Raw genomic sequence first — 15,738 nt, 5'->3', positions numbered from 1 at the left:
GCTCAAGGGTTTGCTCTAGATATCTACATGTATACTGTCTTGAATCGCTCAAGAACGTTCTATCTTATATGCAGCTCTTGAATCGCTCAAGGGTTTTCTCTAGATATCTACATGTATACTGTCTTGAATCGCTCAAGAACTTTCACTAGATATTTACTTTCGGCCTGTCTTGAATCGCTCAAGAGTTAATTGTCTGGCCTACTTAAAATATATTGCTGAGAATATATTTTTTGTTTTTCCTTGTGGCCTCTTTCTTTGCTTAGGAGGCTACCTCGTCAGTACATGTTTGTTTTTGTAGTATTGTATATAGTTAGCTTATTGTGTTGAGTGAGAAGCCCCTGATACGCCAAAGTATAAGTTTGTATTTTCTTTTATCTTGCTATCTGCCTCATTTAAATATCTCGAATTGTAATAAACAGGTAAACTGTTGTTTCATCGTTTTTGTTGTGTATAAATAGTAAACTGATGAATATTGTATGTTTATTATTGACAGAATACTGTGTTCTCTTGATATTAAAGTATTTCAAAGCAATCCAGGCATTAATTCAGGTGGTTTTTTTCAATGAGACACATGTGTCCATTTTTCTGTACTTCAGGAAACCGGCTACCTATTTCCCTACTGTGAAGTTTTTCAAGAGCGATAACTCTTACCTGCAATTACTATGTGTATATGGTTTTATTATAAAATGTCAATTTTTATATCGTGTATAGAGAATTAATTTTTTACAATTTCAGCATTTATTAAATTCATATACATTAATGCAATACTAATTTATGTCAGTATCATTTTTATTGACATTATTTTGTAAAAATATTGTGTATTTCATTTTTTTTTCAAAATTCACTCTTTTCTACTTAAATTTCCATTTAAAATCCTTAAAATTCTGACAACCTATATTTTTTTTTGTGGCAGAAAATTTTCTTTACTTTAAAGCAATATAACTACAAAATTTGAAGAAATTCTACTGAGAAATGGTGACACAATCCTATTACCTTAATGAATTATTTGATTTATGAAATCTTCTACAAGTACTTATCGTTTGAATTGCCTACTCAAGTTTGATTTTCAGTTAGATCTGAAATTCAATAAAGCCACTAGTGGCCATTTTAACAGTTGGTTTCTTTGCAATAACACCTAAAACAATGCTTTGGTTTTCATGAAACTTCCTGCACATACGAAACTGGTACATACACATGTAAGCCTGATGTGATCTTATAAGCTGATAGATTCTGGATAATATCTTTTGAAGAAATCATGAGATTCTCATGAAAATTGCCTGAAGTACTTGCTACCATAATTCTTTTCTCGAGTTAGATTTTCAGTGAAATTTTCATGCATATTCAATGAGGCTGATGAGATTGTGATGTGATTGGCTGATGGTTTCTAGGTGCTGTCTTTTGCAGGAACCATTGGATTGTAATGGAACTTTTTTCTTGGTGTTTACTTATTACCAAAGTCCTCGCTGAATGCCTGACCAAACTTGCAATCTAAATTTCAATATTACAACAGAAAGTGTATTTCTTTTAACAAGGAATGAAGCTACCTACATATTTATGTATAGTTATGTCCTTTTGTTGAAAAACATTATGTTCACAATATACCTCCTTAAGTACTGCACTGATTTCAATGGTACTTTATTTCCTGATGGATTTTGATAAGAATGTATCCAAAGGTTAGGTATGATAATACCTCAGACATTTTTGTGTTTCAGGGTTCAAAGGTCAAGGCCAGGGTCACTTATAGAGAGTCATGAAACGATTCAGTGTCCTCACTCTTGCCGCCTCATTTCTTAATAGAGATTTTGATTTCAGGTATGACAATTATATACCTTAGATGAGTTCATGGTTCAAAGGTCACTGCATGTTGTTATTCATAGAAACAAAGTCATTGAAACTATTTATAGAACGTTATCAATTACACTGAAACTAATTTCTCGGGGCAGAGTTCTAGTTTCCTTAGGTTAGGGACTTGTCATGTACTTATAACTCACAATACTTTGCCTTGTATTATAATGAAGAGTCATTATGGTGGCATTGGGCCTACCATACGTGGTAAACATACAGTAACATACAAATATTAAAAACCCACAGGGAACCTAATAACAAATCGTGATATTGGCTTGTCCTCTCTATTGCTATGTAACTTCTGTTGTTGAATCATTACTTACTGACTCAATTTCAGTTCTTATTTCCATTATTGAATGATGGCTTGTATGATGTCTGTATTTTGAGTTACTGCTATTATTGAATCACCGCTTGGTATGTGTTTTCTATATATTTCTCATCATTAAATCACATTTTCTTTAATTACATACATGGCGATAAATGAACCCATTGTAACCTCAGACTTGAGCATTTAATAATGAATAACTCACTTCGTGAACTCTCAGTATAACTACACAGGTTGAGATTATATTTAAGTTTCTCTTTATGCATTGGACTTGCTGTGATCTGTCGTACAAATAAAACTTAACGGCTTATGAAAGCATATAATCACCCACATGGTTTGACGTAAGCAAAGGTATTTTTGGCAGAGGGCTTTCAAATGCGGACTGGATTTCACATGTATGGTCACCTAGACACTTCACCTTTTAAAACAACAATGCTATAAACATTAAATACTTATTCTCTTTCACCCAAATTGGAATTTTTTCGCGGATTGAATGGGCAGAGTGTTGGACAGATCCCCGGGACATTTAAATATTAACTGTCTGTGAGTGTGGCTCCGTCCCAACGTGGCTCAGTGTTAGTTGTGCTGTATGATCAAACACTCGAGGAGACATTGAATGCTCAAAGAAAGGATTAAACAGCAGGCCAGGATCGTTGTGGAGTTCTATGTTTTGCTGTGTACTTTAAATACTTCACAACAGTATATGCGTTTAAATGTTATGGACATTTTGTGATGGTGTTTTATTCGTGGGAAAAAAATAATTCGTTTGCGATTTAATATTGTTGGTCGTGTAGAGGTAAGTTTTAGTATTTGTTAATTGTTCCGTATCCGTTTGATAGAGATGTTTATATATGTATCTATTATATAGATAACGCCCATCAGTCTATAGGTACTGTCTAGAGTAAGCAATTTGATGGGAGGGAGCGTCTCCATGCAGTACGTGGTGCCCTACACCTATAAAATCCAGGTTAAGACATCCGTAGATATTGTAATATCAGGGACCACAGTGACAGACCAGTGTTAATGTTACTGACACTCTGACATTCAGGACTGTTCACGCCTCACTAGACACAAATCAGTGAGCTTTCTGTTTATGGCCACAGCACTACATATAACGGCCATTTTCGTCAACACCAAAGAATCTGCACCGCAAGTTACTGCAATTATATAAAGCAGATTATATTTTCTATATAATGCTTGCCATATTATCACAAATTGTGTCATGAATATTCATATATTGACATTAATGTGTGGTATATTGCCCTGGGACCCGTAGAGATGGGAGTCACAATGATTCCCCTGACAGCTTAGACAAATGACAAACATTGGAATTTTTGCATAGATTTTTACAAGATCATGGCACATTAATTGCTGATACAAGATAATGTCACATCAATTATCTGATACAAGATCATGTCACATTTATAATTATCTGATACCTGATCATGTCACATCAATTATCTGATACATGATCATGTCACATCAATTATCTGATACAAGATAATGTCACATTTATTATCTGATACAAGATCATGTCACATAAATTATCTGATACATGATCATGTCACATTAATTATCTGATACATGATAATGTCACATCAATTATCTGATACAAGATCATGGCACATTAATTATCTGATACAAGATCATGTCACATCAATTATCTAATACAAGATCATGTCACATTAATTATCTGATACAAGATAATGTCACATTTATTATCTGAGACATGATCATGTATCATATAATAAATGTGACATTATCTTGGCTCAGAGAATTGATGTGACATGATGTTGTATCAGATAATTAAGGTGACATGATCATGTCACATGTATTATCTGATACATACCTGATCATGTCACATAAATTATCTGATACAACATCATGTCACATCAATTATCTGGTACAAGATCATGGCACACTAATTATCTGATACATGAGCATGTCACATTTATTACCTGATACATGATAATATCACATCAATTATCTGATACTAGCTAATGTCACATTATTTATCTGATCCAAGATCATGTCACATTAACTATCTGATACATGATCACGTCACATTTATTATCTAATACATGATCATGTCTCAGATAATAAATGTAACATGACCATGTATCAGATAATTAAGGTGACATGATCATGTGTCAGATAATAAATGTAACATGATCATGTATCAAATAATAAATGTGCCATGATCATGTATCAGGTAATAAATGTGACATGATATTGTATCAGATAATTGGTGTGACATGATCTTGGATCAGATAAATAATGTGACATTATCTTGTATTAGATAATTGATGTGATATTATCATGTATCAGATAAAAAATGTGACATGATCGTGTATCAGATAATTGGTGTGACATGATCTTGGATCAGATAATTGAGGGGACGAGATCTTGTATCAGATTATTGATGTGACATAATCATGTATCAGATAATCAATGTGAAATGATCATGTATCAGCTAATAAATGTGACATGCTCATGTATCAGATAAAAAATGTGACATGATCTTGTGTCAGATAATTGATGTGATATTATCATGTATCAGGTAATAAATGTGACATGGTTTTGTATCAGATAATCGATGTGACATGATCTCGTATCAGACTATTGATGTGACATGATCGTGTATCAGATAATTAATTTGACAGGATCTTGTATCAGATTATTGATGGAACATGATCATGTATCTGATAATAAATGTGACAGTATCTTGTATCAGATCACTGATGTGACATTATCATGTATTAGATAATTAATGTGACATGATCTTGAATCAGATATTTAATGTGCTATAATCTTGTATCAGATGATAAATGTGACATGATCGTGTATCAGATAATTAATCTGCCATGATCATGTATCATATAATAAATGTGACACGATCTTGTATCAGATCACTGATGTGACATTATCATGTATCAAGATAATTGATGTGAAATGATCATGTATCAGGTAATAAATGTGACATGCTCATGTATCAGATAATCTATGTGACATGATCTTGTCTCAGATAATTAATGTGCCCTGATCTTGTATCAGACAACTAATGTGCCATAATCTTGTTTCAGATAATAAATGTAACATGATCATGTATCTGATAATAAATGTGACACGATCTTGTATCAGATAAACAATGTGACATTATCTGATACAAGCTCATGTCACATCAATTCTCTGATACAAAATTATGGCACATTAATTAACTGATACAAGATCATGTCCCATCAATTATCTGATGCAAGATAATGTCACCTTTATTATCTGATACCAGATTATGGCACATTTATTATTTGATACATGATCATGTCTCAGATAATAAATGTGCCATAATCTTGTTTCAGATAATAAATGTGAAATTATCTTGTATCAGCAATTAATGTGCCATGATCATGTATCAAATAATAAATGTGCCATGATCATGTATCATATAATAAATGTGACATGACTTTGTATCAGATAATCGATGTGACATGATCTTGTGTCAGATAAATAATGTGACATTAGCTAGTATCAGATAATTGATGCGACATGATCATGTATTAGATAATAAATGTGACATGCTCATGTATCAGATAAACAATGTGACATTATCTTTTATCAGATAATTAATCTGCCATGATCATGTATCATATAATAAATGTGACACGATCTTGTATCAGATGATAAATGTGACATTATCTGATACAAGATAATGTCACATTTATCATCTGATACAAGATTATGGCACATTAATTATCTGATACAAGATCATGTCACATCAATTATCTGATACAAGATCATGTCACATTTATTATCTGATACATGATCATGTCACATCAATTATCTGATACAAGATCATGTCACATCAATTATCTGATACAAGATCATGTCACATTAATTATCTGATACAAGATCATGTCTTGAAAAGATGCATTGGTTTATTGTGAAAAATATTTACAATTGAAATTTAATCTGCTTAGATTTTAAAATTTAGTAATGGGAGATCTGTATTTTCTGAATTTCAAAACTTTCTTCTGATAACTTGAACTGATAGTTTATTGTTTGCTAGGCACTCGATGTTCTTTAGAAATTTAGCTTGGATATTATTTTTCAAACAAGAAAATATTGCCATTTATTCATGACTCCCTTTTTTTCAATTTTTGACCAAAATTTACCAATCACCCTCGAAACTCCCTCATTCAAGTCAAAACTCAAACGCAAACTCAAAATCTACATCCTGTGGTCAAGTGATCTCCTAGTTACTGCAGGGTGTGTGCAATGTTTATAACGAGTGTGTATGAAGCAAATGAATGCTTTTTGGGAGTTATTTTGATACATAAAAAGGGAAAGATAAATTGAGCAAAGTAACCGTAGCGTTTTCACACACTTTTCCCCTCATTGGAGGTTTAATGGTAGACACCTATGATTTATACAAGCTGATCATGGTAGGAATAGGAACACCAAAGTTAGTAGTCGGGTAGATATTGTTTCAATGACATTTTGATTAGAGAAGCAGCTCAAATATTGGTTTGACAACCTCCTGGGATGTTGGTACATAATATATGGTTACCTTGGTAAAATTGTGAAAGTTACTTACAAATGCGACCGAGGAAAACAGGGACTGACAGCTGAGTTACAGTTTTAATAAATCTTTCGTTACAGCAAAATTGTTATGACATCACAGCAGCAGTTTCTGAGGACTCAAAAATCTACAAGCCCACACCAAAATCTGTGATGGTTCGAGGTTTGCATTAAATGGACATGTACTCTTTCAACATAAAGGAATATATTTTTTTTTTGCCGTCGGATGTGCATTTATCTCAGCAGAAATTGAAGTAAATTAATTTTTCGACAATTTTTTTTTTTTTTTTTTTTGATGATTTATGAAAAAACCCACACGATATGTAATTACATGATTGGTATAATCTATAGTGCTCTAAAGTTCAAACACTAATTAGAAAGATGTGTTTAATATTTCATGGTCATAACTAGGTTCCGACGGTGCAGAGAGTGTGCTATAAAGGACGCTGTGAAACGTCGTCCTTTTATGGGCGGTGATTGGTTGTTGATTACATGTCAGAAATGGAGCTAAATCAATACAGATATGTTAACTAATTACATTGGAGATGTTTAGCATAGATAACAAGTAGTAACAAGGGATGACCCGATTTACTGGACAAACTCCTAATGGAAACAATATAAGTGTCGCCCATTTATGGTAGGTTTATCATCCGAGTCGTCATTAGTGGGAATCTCAATTAGCGTATCCTGGTTGGGGTAGAAACCTATTGCAATCTCATGAAGGCGAATTTGTCTCTGGTCGTCCAATCCTCTCTAAAGGTCATCCAAGGTCAACCATATGTCTTATAGATTATTACATCTGTATGATGTAAAGCAGTTAATGGCAGAATTTAGAGTCATACTTGCATCGCATTGTATTTCAGTCTCAACAGTTTACATAGAAATATAATTTGGAGAGAGAAATTCATCATCAGTCATGTTCATTATTCTATGTCTTCAATAGTGTGAGGGGCCGCGGTGGCCGAGTGGTAAGCTGCTACCACTAGCCCTCCACCACTGGGTCACAGGTTCGAGACTTATGTGGGGCAGTTGCCAGGTACTGGCTGCAGGTCTGTGGTTTTTCTCCGGGTACTGCAGCTTTCCTTCACCACCAAAACCTGGCACGTCCTTAAATGACCATAGCTGTTATAGGATGAACAACCCAAACAAATCATACAAACAAAATCATTTGTGTGAACCCCATGTTCCATTTGATTTTAAAGGTAGTATAAATGACACCAAACATGTGTACTGTGAAGTCACTAATTTTTGTGGGTTTTTAATTTTGTTGATTTCATACATACTCTTTATCCATTAATTCATAGGTCCTCAAAGTAATTTCAAGTTTGAATTAAAGCTATTCTTCATTTTGGTGAGTACTCATAATTCACGAATTCGTGCACCCAGGAATTTGTGTTTTTTAGGGATATTTAGGCCCCACAAAATATTTGATTTCGCAGTATGTAAATTTAAAGCAGAACGTCCATGTATATTTGGGTAACATTCTCTAGATAGAGGTATATCCTTGATTGGGGGCCGGAGGGCTGCTGTGAAGGATTTCACAATTAGCTCTTTTTTGGGACTTTTATATTAGTTTAAGTAAATATGTTATGGTATTACTTAGAAACTAGCATCGCTGTAGATTGTCTAAGGTTTTAGATGCACTTCTTTAGACCCAGTGTCTGTGTAGAATGTCATGGTATTTCTTGGGACCAGTGTCTGTGTAGAATGTCATGGTATTTCTTTGGGACCCAGTGTCTGTGTAGAATGTCATGGTATTTCTTGGGACCAGTGTCTGTGTAGAATGTCATGGTATTTCTTGGGACCCAGTGTCTGTGTAGAATGTCACAGTATTTATTAGGACCGAGTGTCAGTGTAGAATGTCATGGTATTTCTTGGAACCAATGTCTGTGTAGATTGCTGTTGTTCTTCTTGTGACCTAGCTTTCTACTTTTGAATGTATTTCTTCATTAGGTCTTTGGTAGTTTAAATAGAAAGTCATATTTTTTGCTGGAACCTGTGGCCATCTACTATGGGATACCAACCCTTTGAATTTCCCACCTGAGGTAAAATTATATTTATTTGTTGCTCAGGAGTATAATTATATTTTCCATTTAATTGGAAAGCTTTCATGATTCTATAATCGTCATGATCTGTTTCACATGACATGAGTTGACGTGTCCAAATTGTGGTTCTTGGCACAGACTTTGATCTATGGTGATAAAGAATAACAATTTCTGGGAAAAAACGTTTGATTCCCTGCCTAGGAGGTGTACTTATAAGACAGCACACTAACAAATGAATCCCCCATGATGGCGGTCAGACGATGGTCAGACGATACAGTCTGACCAATGACCACTCTGTAACTGACGAGCCTGTGATCAGCAAGCTATAGGAGCATACTTTGACCTGGCCGACTGGTTATTTCATCAATGTGGCTGGACTTGGATTATGTCACTGTAAGGTTTACCAATGGTATTGGTTTGGGTCCCGATTCCTGATCTATCTCTCCCAGTGTGTAATCATTGAATTGTAGTCCTGGGAAATTAGTGTCATAATGGGGAAGACAGCCTCGCTGAAATGATAGCGGAGCAGCTTTCAATGACAAGTACGTGACTGCATTGCCCAGAGGTGTAGAGATTTATCCAGCTGGTCTATCCTAGTACAATGTATCCTAGGCACACATTCAATATCGGTCAATTTGGGTACACTTACAAAACATCCAGCTCAATGTTTTCCTGCATGTCACATCATGTGTTTTAATTGGACACTCTCTTGGTGTCACTGTCAGAATAACGCAGATTATGAGATAATGCATCTTTTGCATTTCTCTAAAATGTTTCATCACTTTTTCCATTGCGTATCATATTTTGTTCATTTCCAAAAATGGCAGTATGGTATTGATAAATTTGTTTCATTTTTAGCTCACCTGGCCCGAAGCCTGTAACATGCTCNCCGTCCGTCGTCAACATTTTACTTTAAACAACTTCTTCTCAGTAACCAAAATGCCTAGGGTGATGGTATTTGGCCAGAAGCATGCTGGGATGAAGGGCTACCAAGTTTGCTAAAAAATGACCTTCATCCATTTTCAAGGTCACAGGGGTCAAATATGTTAAATTCTTTAAACAACTTCTGAATAACAAATAAGCATAGGGTGATGATATTTGGCCAGTAGCATGCTTGGATGAAGGGCTACCAAGTTGTTCAAATAAATGACCTTCATCCATTTTCAAGGTCACAGGGGCCAAATATGTTAAATTCTTTAAACAACTTCTGAATAACAAATAAGCATAGGGTGATGATATTTGGCCTGAAACATGCTGGGATAAAGGGCTTCCAAGTTTGTTCAAATACATGGCCTTGACTTATATTCTAGGTCAGAGGGGTCAAATATGTTTAAAATCTTTAAACAACTTCTTCTCAATAACCAAAAGGTCCAGGGTACTGATATTTGGCCTGTAGCAATCAGGGCTCCCAAATTTGTTCAAATGAATGACCTTGACACACTTTCAACCTAATGTCATTGTTTGTCATTCAAGGTCACACTGATATTCTGCCTGTAGCTGTATTTTAGTCCGCTTTTAAGATTACAAGTGTGAGATTAATACCAGGTGAGCAATGCAGGCCCATTAGGCGTCTTGTTTTTAAAAAAATCCAAATATTGCCAATAGGGATGCAGAACTGTAAGGAGATGGAAATGGTCAACTAACCATCAGAGATATTGACACAGTAGTACTGCCATCAACTCACGAACGAAATGTTCATATGTCTGTGGTCAAGAGAGGAAGTCTGATATAGTGAAGGAATGACCACATTACAAATGTTCACTGGGATGTGGTGAGTTCATGACATCATATCAGTTACATTTCCATTGCAAGTTTTTATTTAAACACTACCAGAAGATTTGCATTCATAGGGCTATGAATGCAATGGAATCACTGGTGTCATTTCACGTGACAGTAACGAACATTTAGGTGATGGTAAACAATTCTACGAACATTTAGGTGATGGTAAACAGTTTGAGGAACATTTAGGGGATGGTAAACAGTTTGAGGAACGTTTAGGTGATGGTAAACAGTTCGAGGACCATTTAGGTGATGGTAAACAGTTTAACGAACATTAAGGCGATGGTAAACAGTTCAGCGAACATTTAGGGGATGGTAAACAGTTTGAGGAACGTTTAGGTGATGGTAAACAGTACGGGGAAAATTTAGGTGATGGTAAACAGTTCGAGGACCATTTAGGTGATGGTAAACAGTTCAGCGAACATTTAGGGGATGGTAAACAGTTTGAGGAACGTTTAGGTGATGGTAAACAGTTCGAGGACCATTTAGGTGATGGTAAACAGTTCGAGGACCATTTAGGTGATGGTAAACAGTACGGGGAAAATTTAGGTGATGGTAAACAGTTCAATGAACATTTAGGTGATGGTAAACAGTTTGAGGAACATTCAGGTGATGGTAAACAGTTCAACAAACATTTAGGTGATGGTAAACAGTTTGCGGAACATTTAGGTGATGGTAAACAGTACGGGGAAAATTTAGGTGATGGTAAACAGTTCGAGGACCATTTAGGTGATGGTAAACAGTACGGGGAAAATTTAGGTGATGGTAAACAGTTCAACAAACATTTAGGTGATGGTAAACAGTTCACAAACATTTCGGTGTTGGTAAACTGTTTGACGAACATTTAGGAGATGGTAAACAGTTCGAGGAACATTTAGGGGATGGTAAACAGTTTGAGGAACGTTTAGGTGATGGTAAACAGTACGGGGAAAATTTAGGTGATGGTAAACAGTTCAGCGAACATTTAGGTGATGGTAAACAGTTTAACGAACATTAAGGTGATGGTAAACAGTTCAGCGAACATTTAGGTGATGGTAAACAGTTCAGCGAACATTTAGGGGATGGTAAACAGTTCAACGAACATTTAGGCGATGGTAAACAGTTCAAAAAACATTTAGGTGATGGTAAACAGTTTGAGGACCATTTAGGTGATGGTAAACAGTACGGGGAAAATTTAGGTGATGGTAAACAGTTCGAGGACCATTTAGGTGATGGTAAACAGTTTAACGAACATTAAGGCGATGGTAAACAGTTCAGCGAACATTTAGGGGATGGTAAACAGTTTGAGGAACATTTAGGGGATGGTAAACAGTTTGAGGAACATTTAGGTCATGGTAAACAGTTCAACGAACATTTAGGCGATGGTAAACAGTTTGACGAACATTTAGATGATGGTAAAAAGTTCGAGGAACGTTTAGGTGATGGTAAACAGTACGGGGAAAATTTAGGTGATGGTAAACAGTTCACAAACATTTCGGTGTTGGTAAACTGTTTGACGAACATTTAGGTGCTGGTAAACTGTTTGAGGAACATTTAGGTGATGGTAAGCAGTTTGAGGAACATTTAGGTGATGGTTAACAGTTTGAGGAACATTTAGGTCATGGTAAACAGTTCAACGAACATTTAGGTGATGGTAAACTGTTTGAGGAACATTTAGGTGATGGTAAACAGTTCACAAACATTTCGGTGGTGGTAAACTGTTTGACGAACATTTAGGTGATGGTAAACAGTTCGAGGAACATTTAGGTGATGGTTAACAGTTTGAGGAACATTTAGGTGATGGTAAACAGTTCGAGGAACATTTAGGTGATGGTAAACAGTTTGAGGAATATCGTAAATTTGCACTGACAATACAGCAAATGTTATTGAATGTCTATATTTAGATCACCAATTACTGTAGATTTAGAATTGTAAATAATATACATATTGAACAGCTTTTTCACCATTACTGCTGAGTAATGGCCCTGTAGCAGGCTCATGGAATGAACACTTGAAAAAGGCTGTTCCATCCATGCGTGTGAAGTTGATGAAATTATCAGAAAATTACCAAGTTTGTGTACATAATGTGGTCCATATGGAATACACCACACAATGGTGTTATGAATAAATAATACAGCACTGTATGAACTGTATTTACCATTATCCTCATGAGATTAGCTATTGAAAACTTTACAAGACTAACTTTACGTAATATTCTTGGAGAAATATAAAATTTCTGAAATTTATTTCAAATTAAGTAAGTTGCTATATAATGATACCGGTATATAAGATATTTCTGTAGATCAGCTATCTTGTAGAATAACCCAGAATGAATTTTCATACAAATTATTTTTATGAGACTAAGAACAGTAGAAACTGCTCAACATTCAAGAACTTTCTGAGAGGTTTCATTATTGTGCATTTATCTATTTAAAATGTAAATACCAAAATAAAAATTGTGGAAAATTTGATCAGAACAAAACAAATTGTAATTTTCATCTTAATTAGTGAAGTAGTTATTGACATCTGAATGCTGTTTGTTAGTTTGTTTGGTCTTCCTAATATGAAAATGATACTGAGAAATATTGTCGATAAATAACTTTTACTAGAGTTCAAATAAAAACCTGAAAAATTTGAACAAATGAAGTGTGGCAGCTATCTTTTTACTTGGCCATTTCCATGTTGCTAAAGGGTGGAAAATATAGTTTTATAAAAAAAAAATGCCTTTCAAATAACCAGGGACGTGTTAATTAACTGAATCAAAAACTTCTGAGTTTCCATATTGTTTCAACTATTATAACAACCAGAATATGGTAAAATATTTCACCTGTTTTATTTTATCTTTGAATCTTGAGTTTAACATAGGATCAATTTGTAGGACCATATATATATATAAGATACAGTAATTATGGCAGGTATAAACTAAAAGGAAAGCAATACAGGACCAATGGACCTCTTGTCTTTTTATTAAGTAGTTAATATTCAGTGAGCAATACAGACCCAATAGACCTCTTGTCTTATATGTCAGATTCTTACAATATAAAAAGTAAAAAATTACAGAAAGACAAATTAAAGTTGAGGAAAATATATGTTTAAAGGAGTAAATATATATTAGTCAACAGTTTACAGATGTGCTTAGTAATCTAATACACGATCGTTTGTGATGTTGAGTACCTGAGGAATCACAGCTGATGAGCTGACCGTCCCAATACGTCCCAATACACGTTCAAAGGAAAGAGTTGTATTTATAGACAAAATGTACTGAGTGAAATAAATCGTGTGTGACTTATAGCGAAAAGTAAGTGTCAGAATTGTTGGCAGTTAGTAGTATATATAATCGGTGTAAACGATCCAGTCTCCACAGTAAAGATCCTTAAGGAACCTAGGTCCTCAACACAACAATCAATGACGTCAGGGACAGAATCCTTAATACTGGTTAACAACGGGGCACTGTGGGGGGTCATTGAGGAGGGTCATATTTATAATAATGAATACAAATGAGGTTATGTATAAGTACAGTGGGGTGATGGTACCTGGGGCACTCTAAGATTGTCTTGTCAACTTCAGACTTAGTACCCATAGAACACCAGAACATAGCTTAGGCCACCCATATTTCACAGAGCTAGAAGAGACCAGTCCTCAATCTACTTTTTTAGAGTTTATTTTTTTACTTTAAAGTTTTAATGAATTAATGATATAGAAAACTTGCAATTTACAAAAAGTTCCTATTATTTTCAAGAAAGTTTTAAATGAAAATAGTTACTTTTACATTTGAGTTTCAGTAACTGTAAATAATATGTATTTGAAGAGGTATAAAGATACCAGGTTACATATTTTTACTTGAAAATTAGGTTATTCAAGTTTTAAAAATTAATGTTAATTAATAGACAGCATTATCTTAGTATAATGAAAAAACTCATATTCTTATATTTCCTTCCAATTTGAAAAAAACAACATCATAAAATCTGCTGTAGTGTATAAGCATTGACCAGACCGTGAACAATACAAACAACAATGGTGTAGGAATAATAGAATCATTCACCCCCTTGGGGGTGAGACAGGGGGATCTTACCCCGAGGGTTGAGATCCCCTGTCTCACTCCCAAGGGGGTGAATGATTATTTTTCTCTTACCCTGTTTACCCTCTTATCTATATAATATTGCCGTTCCATCAATGCAAGACAATGTTGATATGATGCGATTGAATTGTCGACATGACGTCATTGTATTGTTTCCGTGACGTCATGGTATTGTTGCTTTGACGCCATACAATTGTTGAGAACGTGCAAAGAGCGCGTGTAGCTTGTCTCAACCCTAGGGTGAGATAAGAAAATCTCACACCGGTAAAATGGTGGATATCCCTGTCCAGGGTAAGAGAATGATTTCTCTCAAACTGTAGCCCTGAATCAGCATAGATTTTTAAAAGGCTGTCAACACTTGCATGGGTAATTAGAGTTGGTCTGTTAAGGAAAAACTTGGTATGACATGTAAACATTTATTTTTCAATGGTAGCAGGTATTGTATGCTTAGAAACACTGCTCCTCCAGCAGGTTTTTAAATAAAAGAAGAAAATCGTTCTCCATATCGATATTTGTGCGGAACAAAAGAGGGTGAGGACTTTATCAATACCTGCACGGTAGATTTGGTATATACCGGACAGGTGTCGTTTTCATTTACATATAGAATAATGCCAATTCAACCCATGAAAATGCACAAGAAAGACAGCATAACAGTATCACTTACACGTGCAAGGCTTAATCAAAAAGGCTTCAACTCAAGTTCTATTCAAAAGATATGAATGTTTGCCTCATAATATGATCACAATCATCTCTCGATTAATTATTGACAAGTTTTGGGGGAGCTCCGATACCTATTTATACCTATTATAGGATTTTAATGACACTATTTTTTATAGGAAGCAGTTTTTCTAACGATTAGGCCGAGAAGAGAAATAATTCATCAGGTTTGTGTAAGTTTGATACACTGCATTAAACAGGAATATGGGTTTGTCACTAGGAAATCTCAATTCACTGGGTGTCGCTGGTGGTAATCTTTTGATAAACCTAAAGGCCACACATACAAATACACAAGAATTGACCGTAATGATTTTGTCGAGAACCAGTTATACATGGTAGTATTTAAATTTTCTCCTTTGTGAAATGGAATTAGAGTGAGGCTATTTCGATTGGAT

At 34.9% G+C, this 15,738-nt stretch overlaps 1 protein-coding gene across 12 annotated transcripts in view; it reads left to right on the top strand.

The window, feature by feature from the left end:
- LOC110453732 (sodium/calcium exchanger 2-like) overlaps window positions 1–15,738 on the top strand; it is a 211,920-nt gene that overhangs the window by 71,067 nt on the left and 125,115 nt on the right. The window contains exon 1 of one of the 12 annotated variants that reach the window (XM_021502828.1): window positions 1,734–1,812. The exons of 10 other annotated variants lie outside the window; for them this stretch is intronic. The gene's annotated coding sequence lies outside the window, so the exon portion shown is untranslated. Of the gene's footprint in view, window positions 1–1,733; window positions 1,813–2,541; window positions 2,967–15,738 lie in introns of those variants that run through there. One more of the 12 variants, XM_021502827.1, reaches the window with a different exon arrangement.

The sequence above is a fragment of the Mizuhopecten yessoensis genome, unplaced genomic scaffold (assembly GCF_002113885.1).
Source record: "Mizuhopecten yessoensis strain PY_sf001 unplaced genomic scaffold, ASM211388v2 scaffold7493, whole genome shotgun sequence".
Classification (NCBI taxonomy): Eukaryota; Metazoa; Mollusca; class Bivalvia; order Pectinida; family Pectinidae; genus Mizuhopecten; species Mizuhopecten yessoensis.
This window is presented reverse-complemented; position numbering and strand designations above follow the sequence as displayed.